This window comes from Moschus berezovskii, chromosome 21 (genome assembly GCF_049115385.1).
Source record: "Moschus berezovskii isolate FMDL1 chromosome 21, NW_MosBer_1.0, whole genome shotgun sequence".
In the NCBI taxonomy this organism is placed as follows: Eukaryota; Metazoa; Chordata; class Mammalia; order Artiodactyla; family Moschidae; genus Moschus; species Moschus berezovskii.
In genome coordinates, this window is record NC_142480.1 from 68684468 (window position 1) to 68700937 (window position 16470).

General features: G+C 36.3%; 1 protein-coding gene and 1 non-coding gene across 32 annotated transcripts in view; both read right to left on the reverse strand.

The window, feature by feature from the left end:
* The window catches only part of LOC129550201 (uncharacterized), a 137260-nt gene extending 122356 nt beyond the window's left edge, over window positions 1–14904 (reverse strand). For 21 of the 31 annotated variants that reach the window (XM_088829749.1, XM_088829737.1, XM_088829738.1 and 18 more), the window contains exons 1-3: window positions 9409–14894; window positions 2907–2944; window positions 1508–1545 (exon numbers count right to left, since the gene is read on the reverse strand). The gene's annotated coding sequence lies outside the window, so the exon portion shown is untranslated. Of the gene's footprint in view, window positions 1–1507; window positions 1546–1945; window positions 2875–2906; window positions 2945–9408 lie in introns of those variants that run through there. The other 10 variants (XR_016035685.1, XR_016035684.1, XR_016035683.1 and 7 more) reach the window with 6 other exon arrangements.
* Window positions 2013–2079, reverse strand: LOC129550819 (small nucleolar RNA SNORD109A). Its single transcript, XR_008684948.1, has one exon. It is a non-coding gene; the product is annotated as a small nucleolar RNA SNORD109A (small nucleolar RNA).
* Window positions 14905–16470: the final 1566 nt, after the last annotated feature.

Genomic DNA, 16470 nt, shown 5'->3' on the forward strand with positions numbered 1-16470 from the left:
TATCACAATGGAATTAAACTAGAAATCAGTAGTGGAAAGAAATTTGGATGTTTTCACATAGAAGTAGAAACTAAGAAACAAGTTCCTAATAAAAATGAATCAAGTATGACATTCTCGGGGAAAATTATTAAATTATTTGAGATGAATGAAAATTAACACAAAACATTCCAAAATTTATGAGATGCCAAAAGCAGTACTTAAGGAGAAAATTTTATAGCTGTTGAGATCTACATGTAAAAACGAAAGATTTCAAATCAGTAACCTACCTTAAGAAGCTAGAAAAAGAGAAGAAAACCAAACATAAAGAAAGAAAAGAAAGATTAGTATAAAAAATGATAAAGATTAAAGATTGAAACAAGCAACTGAATAAAAAATAAAAATCAATGAAACTGAAAATCAATTCCTTGAAAAATTCAACAGAATTCAGAATGTTTTAGCTAAACTGACCAGAGGAAATGAATGACCTTGCTAGTTTCTACAGAAGTGAATATATAAATTACAGTAAATAAATAAATATAAAAATAACAAAAACAACTATTACTTTAAAGAATTTGTGAAAAGATCTTTGTCAAGAGAAAAGCAGAGTTTACTCATTTCAAAAGTATTAAACATCAGGCCCTAGGTAACACAAAACCTGTGTAATCATGCCAAGGAATATACAGACTATTTTTCTTAACTTATGGATGTTTCAGTTGTAACAAGAAATAATGATTAATTATTTAATATATGAAATTTTACTACATTTTATTAACCCAACCTAGTATGTTTTGAGAGATTAATGCAATATGGAAAATTGAAATTTTTTGTGTTACAGAAAAATGAAGCTTTTATCATTTAAAATCTTCATGGCCTTAGAAAGAGTTCAGAAAGTATAAAGTATAATTTTTCAGATCGAAAAAGGAAAAATCCTAATTAAAGTCAAACATGTCTCAGCTGGTAAAGAATCTGCCTGCAATGTGGGAGACCTGGGTTTGATCCCTGGGTTGGGAAGATCCCCTGGAGAAGGGAATAGCTACCCACTCCAGTTTATTCTGGCCTGGAGAATTCCATGGACTATATAGTCCATGGGGTCACAAAGAATCAGACACACCTGAGCGCCTTTCACTTTCAACATTTAGAAGAATAGCAATAATGACCCGTAATGATCTTACAGATCTGACCAAAATGATCTAACTGATGATCTCAATCATGGGGTCAACATTCTGAAACCATAATACGTTAAGAAAACTCCCAAACACAGTTTAATTTCACCAAAGGATATTTCACTGCAACAAGAAAATGTATAAAACAACAACTTTCCAAGATTCTGTATTTCTCAGTTCACTCAAAACTCAGATGAAATAAAACTTAAAATTTGGAAATGAGGCTAGAGGCAATCACTGAAGAAAAGGACACATCATGAAGATATTATCCAGTAAGCCACTGAATAGATGAACACTGAGACTTCAGGGTGTGGCACAATGCACAAGACATATGAATTTTAAAGGATCCTGGTACAGTTACTTACCCCTATTCTCTGAAGTAGAGGCCCTCACTTCAGTCCTTCTACCTCAGAAAAGCGTAGAAGAAAAAAACAAAAAGAAAAAAAAGACATAGTCTCAAAAATATTCAACAGTAAAAATAACAAAGCACTTATACTGTCACAATTCATGTCAAAATTTATTATAGTCATGCAATGTTCCCTTCTTCCAGCCCAACCACAAATGATGCTTTCAGAACCCATTACAGTTGCTCAACCCCTTCTTACTTCAACATTATTTCCCCCTCATTTATTACTCAAGAACAATTCCTTTAAAAAGTTCTATCTACAACTGTGTTCAAAATGACCAAAATGAAGCAAGTCTTGGGTCACTTAGCATATTTACATGCCTCATAAGAGGCATGAGTATGTAGAATAGGATGACTTGCTCTGGAAGAAAGGCAAAGAAAGAAAAGGCATGCTCACAGCAGTGTTATGTAGTCAAAACCAGGCTATGAGGTTCTTATTTGTCCGGTTAGAGGTGCATTCATCTGGACCTCAGATTGACATCTGGAATGAGTCCCTCAGCATCCTCAGACAGTTTTTCTCATCATCGATCCAGACAAGCACCCTCCCAACAAATAAGCATTTCCATAGCCAGCCTCACTTTCTTCAGGCTTACCTACTGTGTTGTTAACAAAAAACAATACATATACAGAACACAATCTGCTTAGTATTTGAACAATAGAACCCTCATAGCACAAAAGGCACACAACCATGGATTTCTCTGCATAAAATTAAAATCTATTGAGAATAACCAAAACAACTAAGTCAACTAAAATTTCAAGGAGTAGTGAGGTGAAAGTGTTAGTCTCCCAGTGGAGTCTGACTCTTTGACACCCCATGGACTGTAGCCTGCGAGGCTCCTCTGTTCGCGGAATTCTCCAAGCAAGAATACTGCAGTGGGTAATCATTCCCTTCTCCAGAGGATCTTCCTGACCCAGGGGTCATATCCATGCTTCCTGCATAGCAGGAAGGTTCTTTCTCATCTGAGCAATAGTGGGGTAGCATTTGTAAATGAAGTAGCAAATAAGGTTTGATTATAGTGGAAATATGAGTAGAAATATCTAAATTCTGAAATGCTAGTAACAAAGAGATAAATATTCTGGCACATTTAAATTTCACTAGAAGGTTATTTTCACACATAATAAAATGGTATAAAAAGGAACTCTATCAATGATTCTTAAATGTTAGCCAAGTTATTTTCTTTAGTAAAGGGAAAACTAATGAAGATTCCATTAACAAAGTAGATATACCTATGGGGGAAAATTTATCATAGAAATATGCTCCTTGGGCACCTGAAAAAAGTAGCTCACAAAACTTGATTTGTGACATCACTAGCCAGAACACAGACCAAAATTTCAATAGCACCAGAATAGCTGCTCACCTTTCCTCCCTGAAGTATAACTTGTTCTAGCCTTTGACCTGCAGCAAAACATCACATAGGATACAAGTCACATCAGAAAAGTGCATGAAATTATTTTAAAAATCAATAGAACAATTGATTCTATAATTATTTATTGTACAGGCATCCTCACATATCTAGTCCTTACCAAACAAATCAAAATTCCTTGCTCCTTTATCATCTTTGTCATTTCATTTCTTCATTTATTTACTCTGAACTCTTCACTCTGCAAATAATCAATAATCCTCTCTACCACTCTATGTAAATTAGTAACATATCAGTTATCTTTTAAACTGAAAAATTCTGAAGTTGTATTACACCAAATGTGGGAGGGGGGTTCAAGATGGGGAACACATGTACACCCGGGGCAGATTCATGTCAATGTATGGCAAAACCAATACAATAATGTAAAGTAATTAGCCTCCAATTAAAATAAATTTTAAAAAAAGATTTTGTGAAATGCTTTGTGATGGATCAAATAAAAAGGATGTTTGTTGTGAGACCCATATTCTGGAAGAGATAAGAACTCTGAAAATCTATTACAAACATGTTGAATGAATGGACCAATGGCAAGAATAGAAAAACAGAGGAGACACTTAATAAGAAAAATGGAAATTATTTACAAAAAGAATCAAATGGAAAAAGACTTTAGAGAGGGGTATAAGACATAAGTGGAATTAAGATGGAGAAAGTGAAAGAGGAGAGTGAAAAGTTTGGCTTGAAGCTCAACATTCAGAAAACGAAGATCATGGCATCTGGTCCCATCACTTCATGGGAAATAGATGGGGAAACAGTGGAAACAGTGTTAGACTTTATTTTTTGAGGCTCCAAAATCACTGCAGATGCTGACTGCAACCATGAAATGAAAAGACGCTTACTCCTTGGAAGGAAAGTTATGACCAACCTAGATAGCATATTAAAAAGCAGAGACATTACTTTGCCAACAAAGGTCCGCCTAGTCAAGGCTATGGTTTTTCCCGTGGTCATGTATGGATGTGAGAGTTGGACTATGAAGAAAGCTGATCGCCGAAGAATTGATGCTTTTGAACTGTGGTGCTGGGAAGACTCTTGAGAGTCCCTTGGACTGTGAGGAGATCCAACCAGTCCATTCTAAAGGAGATCAATCCTGGGTGTTCATTGGAAGGACTGATGCTAAAGCTGAAACTCCAATACTTCGGCCACCTCATGCGACAAGTTGACTCACTAGAAAAGAGTCTGATGCTAGGAAGGATTAGGGGTGGTAGGAGACGGGGACGACAGAGAATGAGATGACTGGATGGCATCACCGACTCGACGGACATGAGTTTGGGTGAACTCCGGGAGTTGGTGAACTCAGGGAGGCCTGGCAGGCTGTGATTCATGGGGTCGCAAAGAGTCGAACACGACTGAGCAACTGAACTGAACTGAAGATTGGCCTGTCTTTTCTCAACATGAAATTTAGGAGGAGTACATCAAAACCAAACAGAGGTCTCTTAAGGATAAAGGCTTACATGTAAACTGGAGAACTCAAATTGCAAGGTAAAAGGAACTAGACCCTAGATACTATGTAATGTCTGATTCCATTTAAATGGCATTCTGTAAAAGACAAAACCTGGTCCCCTGGAGGAGGAAATGGCAACCCACACCATTATTCTTGCCTGAAAAACCCCATGGACAGTATGAAAAGGCAAAAAGATTTGATACCAGGAGATGAGCCCAAGTTGGAAGGTATCCAATATGCTACTGGGGAAGAGCAGAGGGTAATTACTAACAACTCCAGAAAGAATGAAGCAATTGGGTGAAAGTAGAAACGATGCTCAGTTGTGGATATATCTGGTGGTGAAAGTAAAATTTGATGCTATACACATTACTGCATAGGAACCTGAAAATTTAGGTCCATGGATCAAGGTAAACTGGACATGGTCAGGCAGAAAATGACAAGATTAAACACTGATATCTTTAGGGATCAGTTAATTAAAATGGATGGGAATGGGCAAATTTAATTCAGATGATCATTAAATTTACTGCTGTGGGCAAGAATTCCTTGGAAGAAATGGAGTAGCCCTCAAAGCACACACCTTTCTCCAGCAACACGAGATGACTCTATACATGGACAACACCAGATAGTCAATACTGAAATCACACTAACTATGTTCTTTGCAGTCAGAGATGAAAAATCTCTATACAGTCAGTAAAAAGAAGACCTGGAGCTGACTGTGGCTCAGATTATGAGCTCCTTATTGCAAAATTCAGGCTTAAATTGAAGAAAGTAAGGAAAACCACTAGGCCATTCAAGTATGACCTAAATCAAATACCTTATGATTATACAGTGGACGTGAGAAATAGATTCAAGGAATTAGATCTGGCAGACAGAGTTCCTGAAAAACTATGCATGCAGGTTCATAACATTGTACAGGAGGCAGTGACCAAAGCTGTCCCAAAGAAAAAGATGCAAGAAAGCAAAATGACTGCCTGAGGAGGCTTTACAAATAGCTAAGGAAATAAGAGAAGTGAAAGGCAAGGGAGAAAGGGAAAGATACACCCAACTGAATGCAGAGTTCAGAGAACAGAAAGGAGAGATATAAGAAGACCATCTTAAGTGAACAATGCAAAGAATACAGGAGAACAATAGAATGGAAAGGACCATAGATCTTTTCAAGAAAATACCTGTCGGTGACATCAAGGGAACATTTCATGTAAGAATGGACATGATAAAGGACAGGAACAGTAAAGACCTAAGAGAAGCAGAAGATATTGAGAAAAGGTGACAAGAATACACAGAAGAACTGTACAAGAAAAGTGTTAATGATTCAGAAAACCATGACAGTGTGGTCACTCACCTATAACCGGACAACCTGGAGTGTGAAGTCAAGTGGACCTTAGGACATATCACTAAAAACAAAGCCAGTGGAGGTGATGGAATTCCAGCTGAGCTATTTAAAATCCTAAGAGATGATGCTGTTAAAGTGCTGCACTCAGTATGTCAGAAAATTAGGAAAACTCAGCAGTGGCCACAGGACTGGAAAAGGTCAGTTTTCATCCCAATCTCAAAGAAGGGCAAGGCCAAAGAAGTTTCAAACTACCATACAATTATGCTCATTTCACATGTCAGCAAGGTAATGCTCAAAATCCTTCAAGCTAGGCTTCAGCAGTATATGGACCAAAAACTTCCAGATGTACAACTGGGTTTTGAAGAGACAGAGGAATCAGAGAGCAAATTGCCAACATTCATTGGATCATGGAGAAAGCAAGGCGATTACAGAAAAACATCTACTTTGATTTCACTGACTACCTTATTGCCTTTGACTGTGTGGATCACAATAATTTGTGGAAAATTCTTAAAGAGATGGAAGTACAAGACTGTCTTACTTGTCTCCTGAGAAACCTGTACTAGACATGGAACAACTAACTGATTCCAAAACAGGAAAGGAGTACCTCAAGGCTGTATATTGTCACCCTGCTTATTTAACTTCTATGCTTATTTAACATTATGGAAATTGCTGGGCTGGATAAAGCACAAGCTGGAATCAAGATTGCCAGGAGAAATATCAACAACCTCAGATATGTAGATGATACCACTTTAATGGCAGAAAGTGAAGAGGAACTGAAGAGCTTCTTAATGAGTGTGAAAGAGAAGGGTGAAAAAGCTTCCTTGAAACTCACATTAATAAAACTAAGATTATGGCATCCAGGCTCATCACTTCATGGGGAAACATTGGAAACAGTGACAGATTTTATTTTCTTGGGCTCTAAAATCACTACAGATGGTGGGTGCAGCCATGAAATTAAAAGACGTTTGCTCCTTGGAATGAAAACTATTACAAACCTAGACAGCATATTAAAAGAGACATTACTTTGCCAACAAAGGTTTGCATAGTCAAAGCTACGGTTTTTCCAGTAGTCATGTATACTATACTATAAAGAATTCTAGTACCTGAAGAATTGATACTTTTGAACTGTGGTGTTGGAGAAGACTCTTGAGAGTCCCTTGGACTGCAAAGAGATCCAGCCAGTCCATCCTAAAGGAAATCAACCCTGAATACACATTGGCAGCACTGTTGATAAAGCTGAAGCTCCAATACTTTGGCCACCTGGTACAAAGAGATGACTGATTGGCAAAGACCTTGAGGTTGGGAAAGACTGGAGGCAAAAGGAGAAGGGGGCAGCAGAGGATACGATGGTTAGATAGCATCACTGACACAATGGATAGGAATTTAAGAAAACTCCTGGAGATAATGGAGAACAGAAGTGCCAGGCATGCTATAGTCCATGGGGTCACAAACAGCTAGATACAACTTAAAGAGACACATGTACTCCAATGTTCATCGCAGCACTGTTTATAATAGCGAGGACACGGATGCAACCTAGATGTCCATCTGCAGATGAATGGATAAAAAAGCTTTGGTGCATTTACACAATGGAGTATTACTCAGCCATTAAAAAGAATACATTTGAATCAGTTCTAAAGAGGTGGATGAAACTGGAGCCTATTATACAGAGTGAAGTAACCCAGAAAGAAAAATACCAATACAGTATGCTGCTGCTGCTAAGTCACTTCAGTCGTGTCCAACTCTGTGCGACCCCATAGATGGTAGCCCACCAGGCTCCGCCGTCTCTGGGATTCTCCAGGCAAGAACACTGGAGTGGGCTGTCATTTCCTTCTCCAATGCATGAAAGTGAAAAGTGAAAGTGAAGTCGCTCAGTCGTGTCCGACTCTTCGCAACCCCATGGACTACAGCCTACCAGGCTCCTCCACCCATGGGATTTTCCAGGCAAGAGTACTGGAGTGGGTTGCCATTACCTTCTCCCCAATACAGTATACTAACGCATATATATGGAATTTAGAAAGAGGGTAACCTTAACCTTGTATACGAGACAGCAAAAGAGACACAGGTGTATAGAACAGTCTTTGGGGCTCTGTGGGAGAGTGTGAGGGTGGGATGATTTGGGAGAATGGCATTGAAACATGTATATTATCATATGTGAAACGAATCACCAGTCCAGGTTCGTCGGATGATACAGGATGCTTGGGCCTGGTGCACAAGGATGACCCAGAGGGAGGATATGGGGAGGAGGGAGGTGGGAGGGGGTTCAAGAAGGGGAACACATGTACACCTGGGGCGGGTTCATGTCAAAGTATGGCAAAACCAACCAATATGATATTGTAAAGTAATTAGCCTCCAATAAAAAAAATAATAATAATAAAAACCAAAAGGCAGAACTATAGAAACAGTGATTACAAGAGACTGAAGAGCAGAAGGAGGGACTGACTATAAAGGAGAAACACAAGGGGATTGGATATACTATTCTATGCCTTTGCCAAAACCCATGGAAGTACACATGACAAACGGTGTATTTTAAAGTACATAAAATTAAAATTATGTAAGAGGTACAAATATAATATTGAAAAAAATGCTAGCAGAGAACACTGGGCCAGTGTTCATGTATCCTCTCCATAGTCTCAAGTTTTGAGTCTATATATGTGTTAGTAGGCACAACACTCAAAGGAATAACATTTAGTAAGAAATCAGATACTCAGATATCAAATGCTGAATACATGCAGAACTGGTAGCATTCAAAGCTACCCAAACTATGAATAACACTAAAAATGGGTAAGTTAAAGTCTTCCCTTACTTGCTTAGAATAGAAATACAGTACTGTTCAACAACAGTCATTTTGTTTCTCATTTTCTTCAGATTTTTCACAATGTAAAAATACATGATCCAGACACATTCATTTAAAAAGACACCTTTTGCTGTTCACCTGTGAGAAAGGACAGATCCTGAAAATACCCAAGAAATAACACAGGCATCCATAATCCTAGAAACATACTAAGCCACTTAATTTACACTTGAGATGAAAATGAGTACGGGAGGCTATACCAGCTATTAAACCAATGAGAGAAGGTTTTTCATTTTAGTTCTTCATGAACATTATGAGTAAAATCAATTTATTTCTGTGGCAGAATTCTACCTATTTGACTGATCCTACTATCACTGAATAATATTTAATTCACTTATTCAAGATGCCCTTTCTCCATCATAATTAATGTTGTAAGACAATGAAATGCTTTGTATGCAAACCAACACTGATTCCATAATATTTAAAACAAGAACACAAAAGCAAAAATGCATAATAATAAAAACTAAATATATTCAAATTGAATGAACCAGGTATGAGGCAATGGGCTTCAACTGTGCTTATTTTGTTTTTTCAATTTACTTATTTCTACAGTAAGAGTTTCCAATATTCAACCGAACGTTCACTATGCAGACTTGTACACCTTCAAACGAAGCAAGTACAATCTTAAAATCTTGGTCAGACAACTTCTCATATTCTTATCCCTAAAAGACCTAAAAACATACATATACACAAAAATCTCCACATAAATATCAATAGCAAGATTATTCAAAACAGCCAAAGAACAGAAATAAGTTAGTAGAAAGCCATAAATTGATGAATAAGCAAGCAAAATGTGATATATAAATGGGGTATTATTACTCACCCATAAAAAGAAATGGAGTTCCAATCCATGCTATAACATGGCTGAACTTTGAAAAATCGTGCTAAGTGAAGGAACTGTGAGTAAAAACATGTTCTATTATAAATGGTTCAAATGCAGATACAGATAACACCCATTGGTATCAAAGTATTCATGCTCTTATTCCACACTTTCATATTTCCTGAGCATGTACACCTGAAACCATGTGCTTCAAGATATTCTCCCCTACATATTCTTTTATACTATCATTTTGATCAAACTTCAGACTTAACAGTTGTAAATCACTATACTTCAATAAAATAAATATTTAAAAAATATTTTAAAATGTATCATTTCCCCTCAAATTTTCTCCAGTAAGTTTTAGCATCTTTTGATATTTCTGGTTGAAAATGCTGCTGCTGCTGCTAAGTCATTTCAGTCGTGTCCGACTCTGTGTGACCCCATAGACGGAAGCCCAACCAGGCTCCCCCGTCCCTGGGATTCTCCAGGCAAGAACACTGGAGTGGGTTGCCATTTCCTTCTCCAATGTGTCAAAGTGGAAAGTGAAAAGTGAAAGTGAAGTCGCTCAGTCGTGTCCGACCCTTAGCGACCCCATGGACTGCAGCCTACCAGGCTCCTCCATCCATGGGATTTTCTAGGCAATAGTAGTGGAGTGGCTTGCCATTGCCTTCTCCGCTGGTTGAAGCAATTATGTGATTATTGCCAAATGCTGAGTTTTTATATCCTGTCGTTCTTATGTTTATCACAACTTTCTGTAGTATTTTACTTTTGACCCTATTAATTCATTCATTCATTCACATATTAGAAATATTATAAACAATTTACCATCATTAGTTTTATTATCCTTAAAGAGATTTACCATATTCAAACATCCCCAGATTGCATCAGTCAAAACCAGAGGCTGAGCAGCTCTGTGTCCAGCAGTCCTCCATGACAGATGTAGCCTTACTTAACTATGACTGCTTTTTCCTTCAGTATTCATTTCCCCTCAACATACCAGAAAATAAGAAGGCAAACTTTAGAATAGTGTAACACACATTTCTTGCTATAAACTATTCAATGTTTTAAATGTACTTTAGCCACTGCTGTCGCACACTCAGGTAAAACTTATGTCGCAATTCACTCTGCTTATCATTCTGGCCAACATTTTAGCTACTAGCTCAGAATTACTAATGAACGGTACTTGTAAGACACAGGGTACTGTCTTTAGAAAAGTGTTAGAATGAATACAGATAACTGGAGTAAACTGATTATGGAACACATATTCATATGAAGGAGATAGTTTATAACCTACACCATATGGTCATAAAGTACAATTTGAAAAATGTTTCATTAGAACATTATGACCCTTGAGTCTACAGCAGTTAGGGATTGTACCTTCAACTCCAAGATCCTCACTGGTCCTTTTCCTGCTTTTTATAGTATTTCTTTTGGGGTTACCTGTCATCAATTCTGCGTCAAAGTTGATTTTTTCCATTTAGTGATACTCTTCTTATTGGCCATTTCTTTTTGGACTTCGATTTGTGCCCCCATGACACCCTAGTCTCTATGAAATAGTTTCCCAAGGAACATTGCCTCATTTCCTAAGCACTAGCACCGCGTATTTCAACAAGTCATTCTACAATTTATAAACTTATACCACAGAATTTCCAACAAACCAATGTTCTATTCATCGTTTTCTCCTGTTCCTGCAGTATCTCAACACATACACTTTTAAGTTTAAAGAACTAAACTTGAGAATTCTCACGGCTCTGACCTTAACAACACAGAGAAAATAAAGATGACCTCAAAAATGTGTATCTTTACCCCCAAACAAGAGGAGATATAGCAAAATATAAGTATTATTTTCATCTTCCAAAGGCTGTGACACTGACTGTGTTGTTTTCTTCTGAAGTTGTGAATAACAGAATGAATTGCACCATCAAATTTAGTTTCTAACAAGCCTCTGTCTTATCTTTAAAAAAGGAATGAATACCCTATGCTGCTGCTAAGTCACTTCAGTCGTGTCCGACTCTGTGTGACCCCATAGACGGAAGCCCACCAGGCTGCTCCGTCCCTGGGATTCTCCAGGCAAGAACACTGGAGTGGGTTGCCATTTCCTTCTCCAATGTGTGAAAGTGAAGTCGCTCAGTCGTGTCCGACTCCTAGCGACCCCATGGACTGCAGCCCATCAGACTCCTCCATCCATGGGATTCTCCAGGCAAGAGTACTGGAGTGGCTTGCCATTGCCTTCTCCGTGAATATCCTATACTGTATGGCTATTATTAGTATTAAATGAGATAATCCATTTCAGCATGTGGTACACATACTAAGAATTCAATAAATGCTATATATAATTGAAATATATAAATCTGAGACTACACATCACACACACGCATACACAATAGTAAAATAATGATCCAAACTCACCATCAACAGTTTTTGAACAGTCTTCCTATAAAATTAGTTTATTGACCATATCTAAACAAGCACATACATATTTCATTTTATGTGAATAAAATACAATATTAATATTTCAAACATAGTTGATACTCAGGAACTAACGGCCAATTAATTTCTATATACTAAATACAATTAAATTGGATAAGTGCATTATTAATTTCCCTAGCATTATGATTTGATAAACAGATTACTTATAATTTTACAAGTATAATTAAGGCTGTAATGAGTACCCTTGAGTTTACATACACATTTGAACACTCCCTATTATATCCTATAGGTAAATTTCTAAATATAAAATTGTTTGTCAAAATGTGCTAATTTCCATCTAATACATATTTTTCACTGTCTTTTCAACAGACTAACACGCAAGGAGTTCCAAATTCTCCATACTTTGCTAATAAATGTACCATTAATCTAATAGGTGAAAAAAGTAATTGCTTATTTGTGTGTTTGTGACTATGTTTAAAGACACACACAAATATTAATTTCAATATATATTTATAACAATTGATAATTATTTAGTATATATTTAGTTATTTCATTACAAGATTGATACGGTTGAGCATTATTTTTTTTTTAGGTAAGAAGTAGATTTATCCAGAAACAAACACACTCTAGAGTGTGGGCTATTGCAGAGGGTTTGTGCGGCAGCCTGGTTGAGTATATTTTTATGTGTTCTTGGCCATTCATGGTACTTTCCTTCTCTGATTTGTTCATTGATATGTTATTCCTACTTTTATGCTGGAATACTTGTCTTTTTCTAATTGATTGGGGTGAGCCTTTAATAGAATATTAACACTAACCTGGTAATATAAGTTTCAAGTAAACATAAAGGTACATTTTCAAATGACTGCAGAAAATGTAATAACACAAATTTAAGCTAGCAGGTTTTAGATATTCCTTCTCTCCTCTAAACCCTCCAATATAGACAACATGGAGAAAATTTGGAAAACACAGTTTAATTGGATTAAAGCTGGCACAGAATGGAGGACGCTCTACTCTGATTTTCCAAATTTGAGCATACTAGTAAGTCAAGAGTTCCTGCTAGATGAGTCCCTGAATTTAATGGCCCTCTGTCCTCATGCTCTCGTTTCTCCTTATACGTCATCACCTCAGAGACCACGGTCATCACTGTCCTTTCACATGGGAGGTAGAGCCCTTGCTTTTCCATTGCCATGCTCTTCTTCCTACTATATCTAATAGCAGAATGGATGGATAGATGATACACAAAAGAAAGATGATAAGTGATGGAATTTCAATGATAACTTATATATTAATAAGCTAGACAGATGATAGAGACACACAGATAAATTATGGAAGATAAAGTGATAAAGGATAGATCTACAGATACATGACAGATATATGATACAGTAAAACGGGGTAGAACTTAAGAATCACTAATATAAGACATTACAACATGAAAGTGTTTCTCAAAACTGAGCATTTCTGTTTCAACAGAAACTTATTTATCTTCCATGTCCACTGAATATTATTTCTAAATTTCTCATAAGATCAAGGATGGTAGTATGTTTTAGAAACAATGGAAAAACTACAACAGTTTCCTCTCTCCTGTATGATTGTCATGGGAGTTGACATGAGACAATTTAGTAAAAGTGAAAAAATGTGCCACTCAAATCAAACACATGTATTTGGAAGGTTAATTTCATATTCCCTAAATTCAGAGGTTGTTAGGTATATTTCCCATTTATCTTCAATAAAGAAATGTTATTTCAAGAGACGAATCAATTCTGTGTTAAGAGAACTCATATCAATTATTTATAACAACAAAATTCACAAAATATTCCCTACTTCTATGTCTTGACCAATGGTAATATTATGTCTTGACCAATGGTAATATTATGAATTAATTAAATGAAACATTTCTAACATCTATATACTCCAATCTTTTTATTTCTGCTTTTTCTCTCTAACAAAGTCATTCATTTACTCTCTAACTTAATTTATTGTAAATATCATGAAAGCAAACTTTGCCATTAAAAATATGGAATAATTATTTTCTGTGACTTTCTGGGTAAGAAAACAATATAAATAAAACCAACCCCTGTCAAAAGAAGCTCATTTATACAAAACTGTCAAAGGACACAGAGAAAAACACATAAAACAAACTATTTAGTTAAGAACTCTTCATAAGTATCCTTTGAAAAGTAACAATCACATCCTGCTTTGCTAGCCTAAACTTTTGCTTCAACTATTTTCTACACTAACTACTCCCAAATGTTTTTTTATTTCAATGAAGCCCAGAAAACTATGGAATATTATCTTTAAAGTACTACGGGGGGAAGTAAAATCATAATTCTATATTAAGTAACTATATTCCTCAATAAAAAGGACTAAAAAGGAGACACTGTCAGATAAAAGAAAACTAGGAGAATATTATCACTAGTACTGGTGCTACAGAAAGTTCTTTGTGAAGATAAATAATAACCGAAGTAGACGTGGATCTTCAGAACAGAATGAAAACGATTAAAATTGGTTAACATATAGGTAACTATGAAATAGTTTCCCTCTTAAACTGATACACCTATTTAAAATAATTATTCCATTGTCTATATCACTTGTAGTATACATGGCAACCCTAGCATACAAGGGCAAAGACTAGGTAAATAGGTGTGTATATTTCCAAGATTCTTCTTTTTATGGGAAATGATTTAATAGTCTTAAAAGGCTAAAACAAATATATATAGCATTCCCTAGAAAACCACTAAAAAATAAAAAAAAAAGTATAGCTAAAAAGGAATTCTGAGAAAAAATTAAAAGGAAGGCAGAGAAGACAGAAGAAGAGAAAGCAGAAGATAGACACTGGTAGGGAGCACACATTTAATAAACAATAAAAGAGGTGAACTTAAATACACTTTTTCAATAATTATATTAAATGAACATTGAATAAACACTCCATTAATGGTTAAAACATACTATACAACCATACACCATCTAATGACAATATTTTATACATAAAGTTATATGTTGAAAAGATAACACCATCCTAACAGAAAGCAAAAGAAAGCTAGAGCAGTTATATTAATTTTCAATAACGTAAACATCATGTCTGTTTATTACCAAAGATAGAGACATTTCAAAATATAAGAGGGTCAATTGATAAAGAAGACATAATAATCACAAGAGTTTCTATGACTAATAAAGTTACAAATGACCTGAAATGAAATTGACAGAAATAAAGGGGAATAACAGACAAATCATAGTTGGTGACTTTAAACTCTACCTTTTCAGTAATTTACAGAATAAAGCACAATATCAATCATAGACGACATGAACAATACTATCAGCCACTTAAACCCAATGGACATTTATAAAACACTACAGCCAACAACTTCAGAATAAATGCACTTTTTAAAAGTGTCTATGGCATATACACCAAGATAAACCATGTATCAGGCCAAAGATATTTAAAATAACTCAGCTGATATAGAATATATTCACTGATCATAATGAAAATTAGAAATCCATATAATAAAATATCTTTGAAGGATTAAAGGAGTCATAACTGCAGATGGTGACTGCAGCCATGAAATTAAAAGATGCTTGCTCCTTGGAAGAAAAGCTATGACCAACCTAGACAGCATATTAAAACCAGAGACATTACTTTACCAACAAAGGTCCGTCTAGTCAACACTATGGTTTTTCCAGGAGTCATGTATGCATGTGAGAGTTGGACTATAATGAAAGCTGAGCACCAAAGAATTGATGCTTTTGAACTGTGGTGTTGGAGAAGACTCTTGAGAATCCCTTGGACTGCAAGGAAATCCAACCAGTCCATCCTAAAGAAAATCAGTCCTGAATGTTCATTGGAAGGACTGAAGCTGAAGCTGAAACTCCAATACTTTGGTCACTTGACGCAAAGAACTGATTCATTGGAAAAGACCCTGATGCAGATCAGATTGAAAGCAGGAGGAGAAGGGGACGACAGAGGATGAAATGGTTGGATGGCATCACTGACTCAATGGACATGAGTTTTAGCAAGCTCTGGGAGTTGGTGATGGACAGGGAAGACTGGTATGCTGCAGTCCATGGGGTTGCAAAGACTGAGCAACTGAACTACTTATCCAAGGCTAAGATTAAATTATTATTAAGTACTTCACATTTCAAAAACAATATTAAAGCAAAGGTAAAAATTCTGACTGAAAAGATCCCAAACTTTAGAAATTCAGAAGCAACAAGATGGTGACAAAGGAGGTACCTGAGCTCCCCTCCTCATACAGACACACAAAATGTACAACTACACACAGAACAATTTACTCTGAAAGAGACTCAGAAACTTTCAGAAAGTAAGACAAATGAGAAAATACATCAAAACAGGTAGGAAAGGCTGTTTCTTTCCACATTCTTGGCATCAACCCCACCCTCAGCATAGTGCCTTACCATCAGGAGAGAAGTCCCAACTTCTAGCTTCTCCCTGAAAACCAAAGGGCTGCTCTATCAACAGGGGTGTTGGAGAAGGCTCTTGAGAGTCCCTTAGAATGCAAGGAGATCCAACCAGTCCATCCTAAAGGAAATCAGTCTTGTGAGTTAAGACTCAACAAGAGGGACGGATTCACAAAATCTCTTGCTCTAAAAACCAAGAGAGCTTGTGTAAATGAGACAAAA